Here is a 19,750-nt window from a genome sequence, read left to right as displayed (position 1 = left end):
GTACTTTTGGGTGTCAGGGAAAATGTAATGGAGTAAAAAGTTACTTATTTTCTTTAGGAATGTGGTGGAACATAACTAAAAGTTGAATAGTTGAAAAATATAAATACTATTGTAAAGTGAGAGGGGTAACAAGTACACTGTAAACACCAATGCAATGTAGAAACAGAAAATATTTATTAGGCCAAACATTACTGTTGTATACAGTAGCATACAACAAAACCATAAACATATGTAAACCAAAAGTATATTCTTTAGAATACAGTAAAGTGTAAAGTGTGTGGGGTCCCGGGGGGGAAGTCCAGGAGTAGGTGGGGGGGGGGGGGGGGGGGGGGGGCACAATACTTCGTCCACGTCACAAGATACGTTTTCTCTTGCCAAACATCGAGGGAAGTATCTCCTAGCATGGCGTATCCAACCTTGGACAGAGGCAACCTCTATGTCCCCACATGCGTCCTCCATTGCCTGGAAAAGCGGCATGCGGGCATAGGGTTGGCGATCATACACTTTCCATCGCCAGGCTGAGAAGAATTCCTCTATGGGATTTAGAAAAGTGTAGCATTTTGTGTAGCATTTTGATTGGTTGTGTTTGGAAAAGGAAAGCAAGTCACTTCCTGTTAGATTTTTGTGTTTTGGGTAGAGAATTTTGTGTAGTGTTTTGAAAAAAGTGTTTTATGCAATTGACAACTGAGTCAAAGGCTGAGAAATAGCTTATGGTTTTGGATATTTGGTGTGTAGTTTTGCACTTTGAGTGAGAGGTTTTAAAAATCGTGTGACATGAAAAGATTTTGTGTGTAAGCAGTTGGAAAAAACTGTAGGTAATACTTTAAAGTATATTTACTTACAGTTTTTTCCAACTGCTTACACACAAAAAGGTTGGCTTCAACCTCACCAAAACCAGGCGCCGCAGAAGAAATGTAATAGGACAGAGGGCAATTACCAATGTCCCTGGACAGCGTGGTGGTAATATAATTCTGTGCTGCCATCACTCAAAACGGGGTCCTCCATCACAATGCCACACTGGGTCCGTACATTATGCTCACTTTTTTGGATGCAATTTACACAATGCTTGTCCCTGATCCAGATCAGGAGCCTGCTAGATTTGTGGTTTTATGGGACAATGTTAGTTTTCAACGGGCTGTTCTGGTCCAAAACTGGTTTGCCACCCATCCACAATTTGTAGTTTTGTACCTACCCCCATATTCAGCTTTTCTAAATCCCATAGAGGAATTCTTCTCAGCCTGGCGCTGAAAAGTGCATGAACGCCAACCCTATGCCCACATGCCGCTTCTCCAGGCAATGGAGGACGCATGTGGGGACATAGAGGTTGCCTCTGTCCAAGGTTGGATACGCCATGCAAGGAGATACTTCCCTCGATGTTTGGCAAGAGAAAACTTATCTTGTGATGTGGACGAAGTGTTGTGGCCAGACCCAGGCCGGAGAAGAGATGAAGCGTAGCTTAGCACTGGTGACTACCCCCCCCCTACCAATTCCTGGACTGCCCCCCCGGGACCCCACACACACAATTGTGTTCTTTACTGTATTCTAAAGAATATACTTTTGGTTTACATATGTTTATGGTTTTGTTGTATGCTACTGTATACAACAGTAATGTTTGGCCTAATAAATATTTTCTGTTTCTACATTGCATTGGTGTTTACAGTATACTTGTTACCCCTCTCAGCAGATTACTTTCACTGTAGAACATTGTATTGAAATGTAGATATAAGCCTATGAAAGACCAAAGAGCTTTAGATTGAGAACAACAGTGTTTACATGGTATATCCAAAAATGTACTATTATAAAAGCAGTGTTTGCCATTTGAGGGAAATGCTTCATTCTGACATGTTTATGGCATTTTGAATGCAGTGTTACATTTTGAAGGAGATGTGAGGCATTTTGCATTTTGTGTGTGCAGTTTTGGGAATTGTGTGTAGAGTTTTGAAAAAAGGAGACAGTTTTGAAAAACGTGTGTAAGCAGTTGGAAAAAACTGTAAGTACTTTACACCACTGCCTAGCTGTCCATTCTACTTTATTTACCCTGACTACATCTTTAGGGACATAGAAATGTGTTGTTGAGACCGTTGAAGGCCCACACCCATAGCCACCAGCACTGTTGTGAATGAATCCACACCCCTCAGGTCAGACCCAAATAGAATGCCTCAGGCCACAGGGCCAACAGAACCCTTGGCATGGTCACTATGATGTCATGGTGAAGGGTGTGGTACTTGGGGTATTTTGGATGGTGGGTGGACTTGACAAACCTGGGTAGTCTACCGTATTGTGAGAATATTCCCACACTGGAAGACTGACTAAGACCAAAGTCTAAATGGAATATGTATTCTTTGCTTCTCTTTGCTAGACATTTGGTCATGTTTTTTGATGATCGCTTAAGATTGATCACTGTATAGCCAGCAGAGGGAGCCAAGTGTTCCATTTTTATCCCTTAAACCCTCTAGCTAGCGCCTTCACGATAGCTCAAATTCTGATCTGACTTTCTCAATTCCTCTCATACGAAGTCAACCCTAACAAAGACCACACGATAAACCATTCAATAAACAGACACACTTTATTTGATATTGTCAGTTCAAATGGTTAATTCCATGACATCAGGACCAGCCTTTGCTACTTAGCCAGATGTCATGGTGTTTTGGATCCATGACACGTAGTTGCAGACTTCTGTGTAGACGCCAGGCTTCTTCCTGAGAGCACAGCCATGACCCCAGGACACAACACCCTGCAGCTCCCCATCACACACCAGAGGGCCACCAGAGTGACCCTGAGAGAGGGGGGGGGGGGGGGGGGTGAAGAGAGAGAGAGACAGACAGAGAGAGACAGAGAGAGACAGAGAGAGACAGAGAGAGAGACAGATGACCATGTATTCACCCTGCACACCCTAATTGACAACCAAACAAACCAAAACAAAGGCAAAGTCTTCTCATGCTTTGTTGATTTCAAAAAAGCCTTCGACTCAATCTGGCATGAGGGTCTGCTATACAAACTGATGGAAAGTGGTGTTGGGGGTAAAACATACGACATTATAAAATCCATGTACACAAACAACAAGTGTGCAGTTAAAATTGGCAAAAAACACACATTTCTTCACACAGGGTCGTGGGGTTAGACAGGGATGCAGCTTAAGCCCCACCCTCTTCAACATATATATCAACGAATTGGCGCGGGCACTAGAAAAGTCTGCAGCACCCGGCCTCCCCCTGCTAGAATCCGAAGTCAAATGTCTGCTGTTTGCCGATGATCTGGTGCTTCTGTCACCAACCAAGGAGGGCCTACAGCAGCACCTAGATCTTATGCACAGATTCTGTCAGACCTGGGCCCTGACAGTAAATCTCAGTAAGACCAAAATAATGGTGTTCCAAAAAAGGTCCAGTCACCAGGACCACAAATACAAATTCAATCTAGACACTGTTGCCCTAGAGCACACAAAAAACTATACATACCTTGGCCTAAACATCAGCGCCACAGGTAACTTCCAAAGCTGTGAACGATCTGAGAGACAAGGCAAGAAGGGCATTCTATGCCATCAAAAGAAACACATTTCAACATACCAATTAGGATTTGGCTAAAAATACTTGAATCAGTCATAGAGCCCATTGCCCTTTATGGTTGTGAGGTCTGGGGTCCGCTCACCAACCAAGACTTCACAAAATGGGACAAACACCAAATTGAGACTCTGCACGCAGAATTCTGCAAAAATATCCTCTGTGTACAACGTAGAACACCAAATAATGCATGCAGAGCAGAATTAGGCCGATACCCACTAATTATCAAAATCCAGAAAAGAGCCGTTAAATTCTACAACCACCTAAAAGGAAGTGATTCACAAACCTTCCATAACAAAGCCATCACCTACAGAGAGATGAACCTGGAGAAGAGTCCCCTAAGCAAGCTGGTCCTGGGGCTCTGTTCAAAAACACAAACACACCCTACAGAGCCCCAGGACAACAGCACAATTAGACCCAACCAAATCATGAGAAAACAAAAAGATAATTACTTGACACATTGGAAAGAATTAACAAAAAAACAGAGCAAACTAGAATGCTATTTGGCCCTAAACAGAGAGTACACAGCGGCAGAATACCTGACCACTGTGACTGACCCAAAATGAAGGAAAGCTTTGACTATGTACAGACTCAGTGAGCATAGCCTTGCTATTGAGAATGGCCGCCGTAGGCAGACATGGCTCTCAAGAGAAGACAGGCTATGTGCTCAAAGCCCACAAAATGAGGTGGAAACTGAGCTGCACTTCCTAACCTCCTGCCCAATGTATGACCATATTAGAGAGACATATTTCCCTCAGATTACACAGATCCACAAAGAATTCGAAAACAAATCCAAATTTGAAAAACTCCCATATCTACTGGGTGAAATTCCACAGTGTGCCATCACAGCAGCAAGATTTGTGACCTGTTGCCACGAGAAAAGGGCAACCAGTGAAGAACACACACCATTGTAAATACAACCCATATTTATGCTTATTTATTTTCTCTTGTGTCCTTTAACCATTTGTACATTGTTAAAACACTGTATATATATATATATATATAATATGACATTTGTAATGTCTTTACTGTTTTGAAACCTCTGTATGTGTAATGTTTACTGTTAATTTTTGTTGTTTTTCACTTTATATTTTCACTTTGTATGTTGTCTACCTCACTTGCTTTGGCAATGTTAACACATGTTTCCCATGCCAATAAAGCCCTTGAATTGAATTGAATTGAATTGACAGAGAGAGAGAGAGAGAGAGACAGAGAGAGACAGAGAGAGACAGAGAGAGAGACAGAGAGAGAGAGAGAGACAGAGAGAGACAGAGAGAGACAGAGACAGACAGAGAGAAACAAAGAAACAAACAATCAAACAAACTAACAAACAAAGAAAGTGACAGACAGAGGTGGGATAAGATGGGGAAGGTGATGGGAGAGATAAAGAAAGAGAGAGCGCAACAAGCCAGAGTGACAAAGAAAGAGAGAGCGCAACAAGCCAGAGTGACAGGAACAAGATAGAGAGATTCAGTGACAGAGCAAGATGAAGAATGACAAGAAAAGATATAACCAGAGATCAGTGTGATTGCGTCATGGTAAAAATTGTGAAGACAAGATGGTGAAATATGAAGTATAGTACAGGTCTATTATGTCAGTTACCTGGCATGAGTCCTTGCCTCCCTCCATGAAGCAAGCACAGATCATGTTCTCAGTCATCTGGAAGAAATAGACTTCCAGGCAGGTGTTATCAGTCCGGAGGGGGACCTCCACACACTGCAGTGTATCATGGTATCTCACTGGAACAGAACATTAAAGAAAAGACACAGACATGTAACAAGGCATTACGACTTTCTATTTAAATAAATCATAAGTGGAAAACTTGAGATTTCTTAAGACTGTAAAAGGACCAATCACTCTAAAATAGCTGTTATCCTCAGCTGTTAACCGTTTATAACCAAGGCAGCATGGTACTGTACAGTACACATTGTCGAGTAGGAACCTGAAGTAAGCATTTCATTGGATGGTGTATACCATGTGCATCCCGTACATATGACTAATAAAACTTGAAACTTGAAACACACATTCCACTCACAGCCTTCGTTGCTGGCGCGAAGGCTCCCCAGCCAGAGACCTGGCACATGGTTCTGGCAGTGCCACACTTAGTGAGGAGGGCCACAGGGCTCACATAGCTGTTGAGGGTGGCAGGCGGGCTTAGCTTTATCAGGTGATGTCACTATCCTGGGTACCGGAGTTGAACCGGGCAGACATGTGCTGCTCTGTCCTCAGGCTCCTTTATGTTATGCTCCCCAGACGGACCTCCAATGGCAACCTACAGCCCGAATAGAGATTATACTGTGGTTGTTGGAGGGGAAAGAGGGTCCTGCACTGGGGAACTTGTTGGATTTTGTTGGATTTTGTTGGATTTGCTGTATGCTTGGTTTACCCATTTCATGCAAACAGTTCTACAACAGTTATGGTCTAAAATCTGAATGGACTCAACCGTTAAACATGATATTACAAAGAGCAAAGCATACAATTCTAGATTAAATGGGGATTTTAAGGCCTACACCAACTGAATGTTCATAAAATAAAATAAAAAAACATTTCAACTATTTTTTAAATACTCTAGCTGTCAGATCTCCCCAAGGAGATGTGGGTGTAGAGTCAGGCGATGGAGAAACAAGTACCAAGGAAAGTGTGTTTTATTTAACTGGCTCAAGAAAACAACAGGACTCCGGGCTACAGTAATCGCAATGAAAATCCCCACTCAAACACAGTCCAGGGAAAACCCCCCTGTAGAACATGAGCAAATAAAACGAAACCCCAAACTCAATGACAGTTCAACGAAAGCAATCCCACACAAAACCCCAAAGGAAATGTCGAATTCAATACCCCCCCTAATTAACCAAAGTGAAACCAGGTGATACACAAAACAGACATAACCCAAATAAAAGGAAAAGGGATCGGTGGCAGCTAGTAGACCGGCGACGAAGACCGCAGAGTGCCGCTCGAACGGGGAGAGGAGCCACCTTCGGTGGAAGTCATGACTGTACCTCACCCCTGACGCGCGGCTCCCGCAGCGTGCCGACGCCGGCCTCGAGGACGACCCGGAGGGCGAGGCGCAGGGCGATCAGGATGGAGGCGGTGGAACTCACCCAGCAGAGATGGGTCCAAGATGTCCTCCACCGGCACCCAGCACCTCTCCTCCAGACCGTACCCCTCCCAATCCACAAGGTACTGCAGGCCCCCCACCCGACGTCTAGAGTCCAGAACGGACCGTACAGTGTACGCCGGACCCCCCTCGATGTCCAGGGGAGGTACCTCACGCACCTCAACATCCTGTAGTGGACCAGCTACCACCGGCCTGAGGAGAGACACATGAAACGAGGGGTTAATACGATAGTAAGAGGGGAGCTATAACCTATAACACACCTCGTTTATTCTCCTCAGGTCTTTAAATGGCCCCACAAACCGCAGACCCAGCTTCCGACAGGGCAAGCGGAGAGGCAGGTTTCGGGTCGAGAGCCAGGCCCTGTCCCACCCTGCGAACACTGGGCCCCACTACGGTGGCGGTCAGCGCTCACCTTCTTTTGCCCGTTTAAGGGATTCCTGGACGGCTCTCCAGGTCTCCTTTGAGCGCTGCGCCGAATCCTCCACCGCAGGAGCCTCGGTCTGACTCTGATGCCATGGGACCAGGACCGGCTGATAGCCCAACATGCACTGAAACGGCAACAAGTCCGTGGAGGAGTGACAAAGTGAATTCTGGGCCATCTCGGCCCATGGGAAGAACCTCGCCCACTCTCCAGGCCGGTTCTGGCAATACGACCACAGAAACCTACCCACATCCTGGTTCACTCTGTCCACCTGCCCATTACTCTTGGGGTGAAAACCAGAGGTCAGGCTGATCGAGACTCCAGATGCTCCATGAACGCCTTCCAAACCCTGGGAAGTAAACTGGGGACTCCGATCAGACACGATATCCTCAGGCACCCCGTAGTGCCAGAAGACGTGTGTGAACAGGGCCTTCACAGTCTGTAGGGCCGTAGGGAGACCGGGCAAAGGGAGGAGACGGCAGGACTTAGAGAACCGATCGACAACGACCAGGATCGTAGTGTTCCCCTGTGACGAAGATAGGTAAGAAAGTCTACAGACAGGTGTGACCAAGGCCGCTGTGGAACGGGGAGGGGCTGTAACTTCCCTCTAGGCAGGTGTCTAGGAGCCTTACACTGAGTGCACACCGAACAGGAGGAAACATAAACCCTCTCATCCTTAGCCAAGGTGGGCCACCAGTACTTCCCCCTAAGAGCCCGCGCTGTCCTCTCAATCCCCTTATGACCAGAAGAGGGTAGAGCGTAGGCCCACCTGATCAATCTATCACGAACACCAAGCGGGACATACCTCCGACTCTCTGGACACTGAGGTGGAGGAGGTTCTAACCGAGACGCCTGCTCGATGTCCGTGTCCACCTCCCACAACACAGGTGCCACCAGACAAGAGGCCGGAAGTATGGGGGTGGGATCGATGGGTCGCTTCTCGGTATCATAGAGACGGGACAGTGCTTCGGCCTTCGCGTTACGGGAACCTGGTCTATTAGAGATAGTGAAGCGAAATCTGGTAAAAAACATCACCCACCTTGCCTGACGAGGATTCAGTCTCATCGCCGCCCAGATGTACTCCAGATTATGGTGGTCAGTCCAGATGAGAAAAGAGTGTTTCGCCCACTCAAGCCAATGTCTCCATACCTTCAGAGCTTTTACCACAGCCAGCAACTCCCGATCCCCCACATCATAGTTTCGCTCCGCCGGACTGAGCTTCCTCGAAAAGAAAGCACAGGGGCGAAGCTTCGGGGGCGTGCCCGAGCCCTGTGATAGCACGGCTCCAACACCAGTCTCGGACGAGTCCACCTCCACTATGAATGGGAAAGAGGGGTCCGGATGCTCCAATACGGGAGCGTCGGTAAACAACGCCTTCAGATGACTGAAAGCTCTGTCCGCCTCCGCCGACCACTGCAAACGCACCGGCCCCCCCTTCAGCAGTGAGTTAATGGGAGCAGCTACCTGCCCAAAACCCCGGATAAACCTCCGATAGTAATTGGCACACCCTAAAAACCGCTGCACCTCCTTTGCCGTGGTCAGAGTCAGCCAATTATGCATGGCAGCAATGCGGTCGCACTCCATCACCACCCCAGATGTGGAAATGTGATACCCCAGGAAAGAGACGGCTTGTTTGGAGAACACACATTTCTCGGCCTTGACGTACAGGTCATGCTCCAACAGTCGCCCAAGTACCTTGCGCACCAGAGACACATGCGCGACGCGTTTGTCTCTGTCGTGACACTAGCACATAGTAACTCTGCAGTCTGCACTTAAGATTTGTAGCAGTGGGCAGCAGATAGCACCCATTCACTAGAAAGGAGAATCCCTCCACAGAAGTTGTACCCTGTGTACAGAGACACCTGGTAGGGAACAGAGTTATTCCTGTGCTCATACCCTGCTGCAATCTTGTCGTCCCTCTCAAGGGAAAAAAAATAGCCTGATTGAGATTAAATGACGTCTTAGGTTTTTCATCAGAATCCGGTGTTAACATCGACCAGCAATTTCTTATGTTATGTATTCTGAGCAAATGTTTAAGTAAAATAACAAGTTACTCTCCTACCTGCCCCTCCAAACAGTGCCAGAAGAGTGAGAAGTGTCATGTTCTTGTTTAAGTCTGTTTTGCTGACAGGATCAGTGTGTCTCCCCTCTCTTTTTTTCGTTTCACTCCTCTTATCTCACCTGTTTCAAGGACTTTCTTTATCTCAATTTGGAGCTCAACTTGTACCAATGACACTCTTGGGGAAAATAACTCCCCCCACCCCCCTCACTGGGAGTCACTAATGATAACATAGACAAGTCATTCCTGCATATAACCATATCGAGCTGTAACTACCTTACTGATGTATGAGTAATAGTTAGACTCATTTGTTAGGTTCTAACCAGAAATGCATCAGTCCTCTATATGCTTTAATTTACAACATTATAATGAAAAGTGTGTGCTTCCCAGTTATAATGTGTGGCAAACCTCTTCAAGGTTAGGAGCGTTTGTCACAAATTAAGTGGTAAACTGCCACCAAATCACCCAAGAATGAGAGTTCTTTCGAACAGGACAGTACCTGTGTGTTTGTTTCTCCGTCCTGGTCCACCCAGGCCGTAGGCGAGGTCAAGGATAGCAGGGTTCGGTACACAAATCGGGTTCTCGGTAGGTCCAGGTCCAAACGCCAACAGGTAAGTCCAAAACAATCCAGCTCATACACGGTAAATCCAGCCAATCTCTATTGTCTCTTTCTCTATTGTTCATAGATCCTTCCAGCACTCTCTCTCTCTCTTCCTGGTTTTTCTTGACCCTTTATCTGTGTGTCGGCTCCACCTTGTTCCCCTTGCTTCTAGGACTTGTAGTTTTGGCGGTCGGCCATTTTGTGATCTGTAGTTCTGACAGGGGTGGCCATTTTAGTGATCGGGCAGAGCCCGTTTATTAGTTCTGCTCTCACATATCTGCCATTTATCACTCAACCCCCTTCTTTGCCACACATCTCTCCCCCTAGATCCGACCCCCTAGGTCGGGCTACCGCAGCAAAATATGCGTGCATGCGGGATAACCCATCCACGTTTCCCATTTCCATCCCTGCTCTGTGTTTCAAGTCAAAATGAAACGGTTGGGGACTCAAAAACCACCGCATCACCCGAGCGTTCTTCTCTTTAGCCCTATGCATCCAGGTGAGTGGGGCATGATCATTGATGAGGGTAAAGTGGCGCCCCAGCAGGTAGTATTTCAGGCTTTCTAGAGCCCACTTTACTGCCAGCGCCTCTTTCTCAACGACTGAGTAGTTGGTTTCCCGTGGTTCCAGCTTCCTGCTTAAAAACAGGATGGGGTGTTCCACCCCTTCTACCTCTTGGGATAGCACTGCTCCCAAGCCGACCTCTGAGGCATCCGTCTGAACCACAAACTCTCTCTCAAAGTCTGGTACCACCAGCACTGGATTACAGCAGAGAGCCTCCTGTAATGTCCTAAATGCTTTGGGGCCCTTTCATCCCATTTGACCATGTTTGGCCCTCTGGCTCTAGTCATGTCGGTAAGTGGGGCGGCCACTGTGGCATAACTTGGGATGAACTTCCGGTAGTAACCGGTCAGTCCTAGGAAGGCTCGAACCTGCTTCTTATTTACTGGTTTCGGCCATTCTCTAATTGCCTTCACCTTCTTACGTTGGGGTTTGATTAACCCTCTTCCCACAGTGTATCCCAGATACTCTGTTTCCTCTAACCCCACATAACACTTGGCAGGGTTTGCCGTGAGCCCTGCCTTTCTAAGGGCGTCTAACACTGCCTGTACCCGGGGTAAGTGGGATTCCCAATCTGGGCTGTAGATCCCCACGTCATCTAAATAAGCTACGGCGTATGCTTTGTGCGGTTTTAGGACTTTGTCCATGAGCCGTTGAAAGGTGGCTGGGGCCCCGTGTAAGCCGAATGGCATGACGGTGTATTGAAACAGGTGTTGCAAAGGCTGTCTTTTCTTTGGCCCTGGGGGTCAGAGGAATTTGCCAGTACCCTTTTGTCAGATCAAGGGTCGTAATGTACCGAGCATTACCAATTTTCTCCAGTAGTTCATCTACTCGGGGCATGGGGTAGGCATCAAACTTGGAGATTTCATTTACCTTCCAAAAGTCGTTACAGAACCGCAAAGACCCATCGGGCTTGGAGACCATCACAATTGGGCTAGACCACTCACTATGTGACTCTTCGATCACTCCAGCTGTCAACATTTTCTCCGTCTCTGCTCTAATCGCGGCCTGTCGAGCCTCGGGTACCCGATATGGCCTCATACTCACTTTTCTCCCTGGTAGGGAAACGATATCATGAGCCGTAACCTCAGTTCGGCCAGGTATCTCTGAAAACACATCTCTGTTTTTCTGGATCAGGGTCTTTACTTCCTGTACTTGTGCTGGGGACAGAGTGGGTGAAATATTTACTTCGGCTGTCTCCTGAGTGTGTGTGGGGTATGTGACCATTAGTGTTTCTCTCTCTCTCCATGCTTTTAACAGGTTTATGTGATAAATCTGTTCCTGGGGCCGTCGACCTGGCTGTCGGATCCGATAATTGACTTCTCCTATTCTCTCCAGCACTTCATATGGTCATTTCCATGTGGCTAGTAGTTTACACTCTACCGTGGGGATCAGCACTAACACCTTATCTCCCGGTTGAAATTCCCTCAGGGTAGCCTGTCGGTTATAAGTGTGCCGCTGGTGCTCCTGTGCTTGTCTCATGTGCTCTCTGACGATGGGCATGACTGTGACTATCCTGTCTTGCATTGCCGTGATGTGCTCTATGACACTAGTATACGGGGTGGATTGGTGCTCCCAGGTTTCCCGGGCGATGTCTAAGATTCCCCGGGGATGCCTCCCATATACCAGCTCAAAGGGAGAAAACCCCAGTGAGGCTTGAGGAACCTCTCTAATGGCAAACATCAGATACGGCAACATGCAATCCCAGTTTTTCCCATCCTTATCGATTACCTTCCTGAGCATTGACTTCAGGGTTCGGTTGAATCTCTCAACCAGCCCGTCCATCTGAGGATGGTAAACCGATGTCCTCAACTGTTTCACCTGCCACAGTTTACAAAGGCCCGCCATAAGGCGGGACATAAAGGGGGTCCCCTGGTCGGTAAGGATCTCCTTTGGAACCCCTACCCTGGTGAACAAGAGCACTAATTCCTTTGCAATATTTTTGGAAGCCATCGTCCGAAGGGGAATGGCTTCTGGGTAGCGAGTGGCATAATCTAGAATGACCAGAATGTATTGGTGCCCTCTGGCGGATTTGGGTAGTGGGCCCACTAAATCCATCGCTATCCTCTCAAATGGCATTTCGATTATGGGGAGTGTGTTACGCACGCCTCTATGAAGAGGGAACGCAACACCCTGCTACCACTAAACTCTCTGTGATGCGAAAGAGGTATGGACTGTAGGTGCGAGTAAGGATGACACAGACAGAATGTGGTACCGTTTACAAGGACTTTATTTCTTTACACGGTAATATGGGGAAAGGGGGCTGGACGGAACCAAAGCAAAGAAAGTAAATCTCAAAGCCCCCCCCTCTCCTATCTTACCTGCCTACCCACTACTTACCTAATTTAGCACCACCTGGTGCCCTAACCAAAATACAGGGGGTGGTCCGCCCAGGTCTTACCTAGTGTACCTAGACAATGAATATACTACGGGTATATGTATGCCCGCGGGCCTCTTGCCTAAGCACTCCCAAGGTGCCTTCCCCTTCCCCCCTGGGAACAAATGAAACAGAATATTAAACAATTTCACAAACAAACTAAGAAACAAAGTACATCAAATAAGCTCTATCTGAGATCTATCTGCACTAACGGGCTTCTAACAGCTGGTCGGGGAGCTGTTAACTGGCACTCCGGGCACTCTCCACAATGCCGAGCCACTTCAGCTTGAATTCCTGGCCAGTAAAACCTCCTTACAATCCGGTCTCGGGTTTTATCGATACCAAGGTGTCCACCCAGAATGTGCCCATGAGCTAGATCCAGTACTGTCCTCCGGTACAAAGTGGGAACCAACAACTGTTCCACCACATCAACCCCTATTTTCGAGACTCTGTACACCAAACCCTTTTTCATGATGAAGTGGGGAAAAGTATTAGGCATCATCCCAACATTTATGGGAGTACCATCTACGACCTGCACATCTGCTCTGGCTTGCTGCAGGGTTGGATCCTGGTTTTGGGCCGTCCCGAAATTAGTCAAGGACCCTGCCAGGTCTGCTGGTTCTAGATCGTCGTCCTCTGGATTCAGATCGACCCCACCCCCACTAGTACCGGGCTGTTCGTTATCAGGGATGTTTGCCACTTCATCCTCCTCCTCCCCTACTAGCACCTGTGATGTTGTCCCCTGGGATACCTCTTTTCTTGGCTTTGGTTGAAGGCCCCATGCTTCTTCCTGCTTGGTCAGGGTTGTTGGCTTCTCAAATATGCCATTCTTGTGGCCTAACTTCGCAAAGTTAGGAAGGTTTCTACCCAATATTACATCATATGGCATCTTTGGGACCATGCCGACCTCATAATCCAGCAGACCGTCCTCTGTTTGAATGCTCACTAAGGCCGTGGGGTACAGACGGGTATCCCCATGAATGCATGTAACACTGATATCCTGTCTTGTATCCAGTTTATGATTCGTCACTAGGCTTGCAACGACCAGGGTTAGCATACTGCCGGAATCCAGCAGTGCTTCAACCTCTTTCCCTTCAACCTTCACCCTGCACATATATTTGTTTCTTGATCTTTCAAGTACAGTGGTTACAACAGGACATGCATACCGTATATCATCTTTATTTTCACCGAGGTTACATTGCATTGGCTCTTCTTTAATAGGGCAGTAGGCTGCAATATGTCCCGGTTGATTACAATTGTAACAGATAATAGGGGTTCGGGGGGGAGACCCCCTCGACTCCCGGTTTCCGTTTTTTCCCTTAGTGTCTCGGCCTGATTCTGATTCTTTCCTCATGGCCCCACGGTGCTCTCTTCCCCCTCTATATGTTGGGACAGCCTTACCCTGTCCGCTGGTTCGCCCAGGCCTGGGGAACGGGAATCTTTCCTCCTGTGCCTGCTCAGCTGTTCCTGCCGTACAATACCGTTCAACCAGGCCCACGAGATGGTCGGCGGAAAATACCTCGTTCTGGCCAACCCATCGTCTCACTTCTTGTGGTAGACCTCGCTGAAACTGGTTGAGTACGATGGTCTCAACGATCTCGGCGGATGACCGGGTCTCTGGTCGCAACCATTTCCGTGCCAGGTGAATCAAGTCGAACATCTGTGTTCGCGGGGGTTGTCCCGGTCGGTAGGACCACTGGTGGAAGCGGTGTGCCCTCACGGTATCGGTCACTCCCAGTCTAGTCAAGATCTCTCCCTTTAGTTTATCGTAATCCTGTGCATCTTTCAACTCCAGGTCAAAATATGCTTTTTGAGCATCCCCTGCCAGGTATGGTGCCAGAAGCCCTGCCCATTCTTCTTTCGGCCACTTCTCCCTCTCTGCCGTCCTTTCGAAGGTGGTAAGATATGCTTCCACATCATCCTGTGCTGTCATTTTTTGAAGAAAATGATTGGCCCGCCTCTGGGTATTTGCAGCTGGTAATTGAGCCCCAATTTGGTCCGCTAGCCCCTTTAGGCCTTCTCTTAACTCCCGGGTGTTTCTCTCTTGCTCTTCTCTGCAGCTGGTTGGTGCAGTGCTGGACCTGTAACGTGTCCTGATACATTCGCATTGCATCCTGATGAGCTATTTGTTGAGCTCTAGTTGCCTCTTGTTGGGCGGCCACCGCTTGTAACAGGGCCTGTATGGCTCCCTCCATACTAATTTTCCTGAGAAACTGTCCTAACCAAACAAAGCCATAAAAAAAAACCTGACTCCCCTTTGGAGTGCTAACTGAACATTTAAAAAATATATATATTCTACCTAACCAGTGGTATGGTTAGTCCATGCCCGCATTCTCCACCACGTGTGGCAAACCTCTTCAAGGTTAGGAGCGTTTGTCACAAATTAAGTGGTAAACTGCCACCAAATCACCCAAGAATGAGAGTTCTTTCGAACAGGACAGTACCTGCGTGTTTGTTTCTCCGTCCTGGTCCACCCAGGCCGTAGGCGAGGTCAAGGATAGCAGGGTTCGGTACACAAATCGGGTTCTCGGTAGGTCCAGGTCCAAACGTCAACAGGTAAGTCCAAAACAATCCAGCTCATACACGGTAAATCCAGCCAATCTCTATTGTCTCTTTCTCTATTGTTCATAGATCCTTCCAGCACTCTCTCTCTCTCTTCCTGGGTTTTCTTGACCCTTTATCTGTCTGTCGGCTCCACCTTCTGAGGGTTCCCCTTGCTTCTGGGACTTGTAGTTTTGGCGGTCGGCCATTTTGTGATCTGTAGTTCTGACAGGGGTGGCCATTTTAGTGATCGGGCAGAGCCCGTTTATTAGTTCTGCTCTCACATATCTGCCATTTATCACTCGACCCCCTTCTTTGCCACAAATGTAACTTATTGTCACATTGTACACTCTTAGAAAAAAGGGTTCCAAAAGGGTCATTCAGCTGTCGCCACAGGTAGAACCTTTTTTTTTGGTTCCAGGTTGAACCCTTTTGGGTTCCATGTAGAACACTCCGTAGAAAAGGTTCTATCAGGAACCAAAAAAGGGTTATTCAAAGAACTCTCTTATGGGGACAGCCAAATAACCCTTTTACATTCTAGATAGCAAAAACATTCCAAGAGCGTATAGGCTACAAGTAGAATGGAAGTTGTCCTCAAATGAACAATAAATTAACTTGTCAGGCGTTGTTTGACAATTGGAATTTCCTCCTAAGATGTGTTTGTCCATGTTTTCTAATGGGTATTCACACATATTTCCCCTTGTCCTGTTAGAACCTGTGAATTTAAGCTCAACTGATGTTGAATATGAATCTGTCATAAAATAGAAAACTGCCTGCGCTAAACATCAGGCAGTGTGTGTAGGTTAGTTCCTTAAACCTCTGTCATTTCAAAGCCAAAGATAGCAGTGTGTCATTTCTATGACACCACACATGAGAATGTTGAGCAAGAGGTAGACCTGCAGATAACTCAAAATGTGGTTGTAGTTATAGATGTGGTCATGTCATGCTGAAAATTATGCACTTCTTCCCCAAAAATGCATTATTCCAAGTGTCACCGAATAGTTGGAAATTAGTAACAAACTGCAACGTGAAAATATGCCCCATAGGCCTACAACTAAGGGGTAGAGTGTGTTACCCTGTATCTTACTAGTTACCGAGTTACAGAATACTGGAAAACCATATCACTATTCACAGAATATGACAAGCGATATACTGATTTTTTTACAGCAGTCAAATTATGTTATCTTGTGACTGGAGCAGGAGATGACTAATAAACAACAATATTACAATACTGTCTACATGTCAACAACAATCATGTTCAGCGGCAGAGCGTTGCAAATCAGGATGAAATCAAACACTCATCATGAAACACCATTTGGGTTGACTCTGTGGTATGTGGAATGATAATGTTGTTGACGATGGCGATTTTATTGTACCTTCCCATCCCTTGAGTGTATGGTGTGCAGGACAGTGTTGCTCAATCCTCAGAGGAGAGATTAGTGATTAGACTTCCTGCAGTCGTCATTCATTTTAGATACGTGACATGTTGAGGTACAGGAACAAACACAAGTTCTTCTTTTGGAGGGACAGTTTGTCCATTTCATGACACAATGTGATTTCACAAGGTTGTCTCCTGAACGTTTCAGAGATCAAACGTAAAATAACATTCAATTACATGTTATTGACATGTAATCACATTATTTGTTGATGGTTTATGATCACAGATTATAGAAGAAAATACAATCAAACTAACCTTAATAATATCTTGTTTAAGCTTGCTGGAGATGATGCAGACAATAGCCTGCATGAATATAGTCCAGCTCACTTTACATGCCTCTGAATTAGTATTATTAACATATCTAAAATATCTTTCCTGAGTCAATTTCTTCACGATAGTAAGAGGTAGACAAAACTTCTACCGCAGTGTGTGCCAAGGTGTTTATCAGCACTTAACAGGGTGCATTTAGCCAAACCCTGTGATTATATGCACTTATGGTTTAAATATAACACACTCCCATCCAGCACAGGCAAGTTGTTCTCTTCATTGGCTGTTTGTCGCATATCTTAATTCTGGGAGAATAATGCCTCATTCATTCTTTGTGTATATTGAAATGTATTTTGTGACCTCTCTGACTATGTTGACATTGATGGATGGTTTCTCAACTGGATTATTTTCAAGAGTCACTACAGAATAAAAAAATAAAAAAATAGAACTACAGCTGAAAAACTACAGCTGCATATTGTTCGGGCCAGTCAAATAGCTCTATCAGCCTTTAGATTACAACATGGTTCTGTCAACAGTTGTGTGAATCACGTTTCACCAGCATCAACCAGCAACATCCGTAGCACCTGCAAAATTACAACATTTTGCAATAAGCGGAAAGTAGTACTTTCCTCTTCTGATATCAATGGTGAAAATGTGTGTAAAAGTCTTATTTAGTCACCCGACATGGGAGTGCACACAGTGGTGTACACATTGTACCATGTGTCACCCAGATGCCTGCTTTCTTGAGGCTCCGCAAAACAGAGCCCACTGGATGTGGTCAACAGGCAGGGGAAAAGCAGCAAGAAGTATGTCACAGTCCTCTCTTATGCGGCCTGAGGACGCTATTGACCTTGACAGTCTGCCAGCGCCGCTGCTCACATTTTCCCCAAAACACACATATTCACTTCCTCCTTGCTTTCCACAGCCCTTTTAGTCCAACGAGTTACAACAACCCTTATTCTTCTCTTCATCTTCACCATCTGGGGCTCGCTCCTCCTGTTTCAACCTCCCCCTCCAACCTCCCCCTCCAAACCTCCCTACCATCCATCCCTCCCCCTTTCTCCCAGATGCGCTGGAACCCAGACTGTCAGATGGTCCTCTGCCACAGATCTGTATGGCACATGTCCCCGACATCTTGTATGATGTCAATCTCTACCATGTTTGATCATTCTGTGTCCCTTAGGTCTGCCCAGGGGGGCTGGCGTTGTGGTTGGAAGTAGGGACATTTGTGTGGTGAAACTTGGGGGGGAAACGTTACGGGTTTGTGTGGTGAGGGGAAGGTCGGCAGTCATTTTGACTCGAAAACAAAATTCCTGACCTCTCCACACCCGTGACACTACAGCCTGATTCTCAGTCAACACCGCAACTAGATCAACAAACTTTAGAGGTTATAGGACCAGAAGAATCCCACTGTGTATTGGCTGTCTGTCTTCAAGACAAGACAACTGGAATGTTATAGGAGCTCCGGCAGCTCTCTGCAACACCATAAGGCTTTCACTCCCTCAACAAACAGATTTGGGAGATGTAGAAAAGCAATGAGCCCACATTTTTCCCCCTCTACAGCTACGAACACACAGGGTGGATCACAACATGGCTGTGAGCTATGTCATTAGTTTTTCACTACCCTTGGGCTAGGCAATAACACAGTGAATTTAGCCTGGCTCTCTCTTGTTGATGCCACACCCTCTCAATACAGCTGTTGTGAAGAATAAACCCCTCAACACCAGTCCAAACCTCCCTCCCCCACATTTCACCACACTCCCCCTACCTCTCCCCCAAAAATCTGAATTCCCCTCAAACTCCCACTGGTTGTTTTACACACCCAAGTTGGAATTTGTGCAGCCCGGCCTAATTACAAGTTTGGTTGGTGAATCAAGAAGTATGGCAAAACATGGTCTGCGAAAGCTTCCCTCAAACTATAGCTTAGGGATAGCTATTAATATCCACTCCAGACACTGTCGTTTTGAACCGCTTGCTACAGAGCTGCACAGAATGACTGGAGAACAATCCATTAGAATAACACTTTCAACAATAATAACCAGAGAGATAAGATGTTCATTTAAAGGCAAAATATATAACTTAAATACAGTATTTCATCTGGTCCGGACATCAGTACAAAGAAATCTACCAGAAGTGTAACATATGGACCACCTCCAGATTAGATAGGCATATATGTAACAGTGCATTCCTTGAGGATAAATCAACAGAGAATCATTTCCCTTTTATTTCTTTGAACTGTCCCCAGCAGGGCGGAAAGAATTGCTTATGTCCCAGTGTCAGATATCTCTCCCGTGGCAAAATGTGCAGACGCTGAATATTTATGCATGAATGAAAAAAGCCAATGATACAAGAGACATGAGTTCTCCCACACACACAAATGGGGGTGTTGCTCTGATTCAAGACAGAGGTTGAGACACACGCATGCTCGCATGCACACACAGCCACACCAGCACATGTACACGCACACACAACCACACACACACACACACACACACACACACACACACACACACACACACACACACACACACACACACACACACGCACACACACACACACACACACGCACACACACACACACACACACACACACACACACACACACACACACACACACACACAACCACACACACACACACACACACACACACACACACACACACACAACCACACACACACACACACACACACACACACACACACACACACACACACACACACACACACACACACACACCAGGGGCCTTCATTCTCTTCCCCCTCACATCTGCTCTTTGGTAGTGTGCAGAGTTCCTGCGTGGTATGTTCACTGG

This window comes from Oncorhynchus mykiss, chromosome 3 (assembly GCF_013265735.2).
Source record: "Oncorhynchus mykiss isolate Arlee chromosome 3, USDA_OmykA_1.1, whole genome shotgun sequence".
NCBI classification, from domain to species: Eukaryota; Metazoa; Chordata; class Actinopteri; order Salmoniformes; family Salmonidae; genus Oncorhynchus; species Oncorhynchus mykiss.
Note: the sequence above shows the minus strand (reverse complement) of the source record.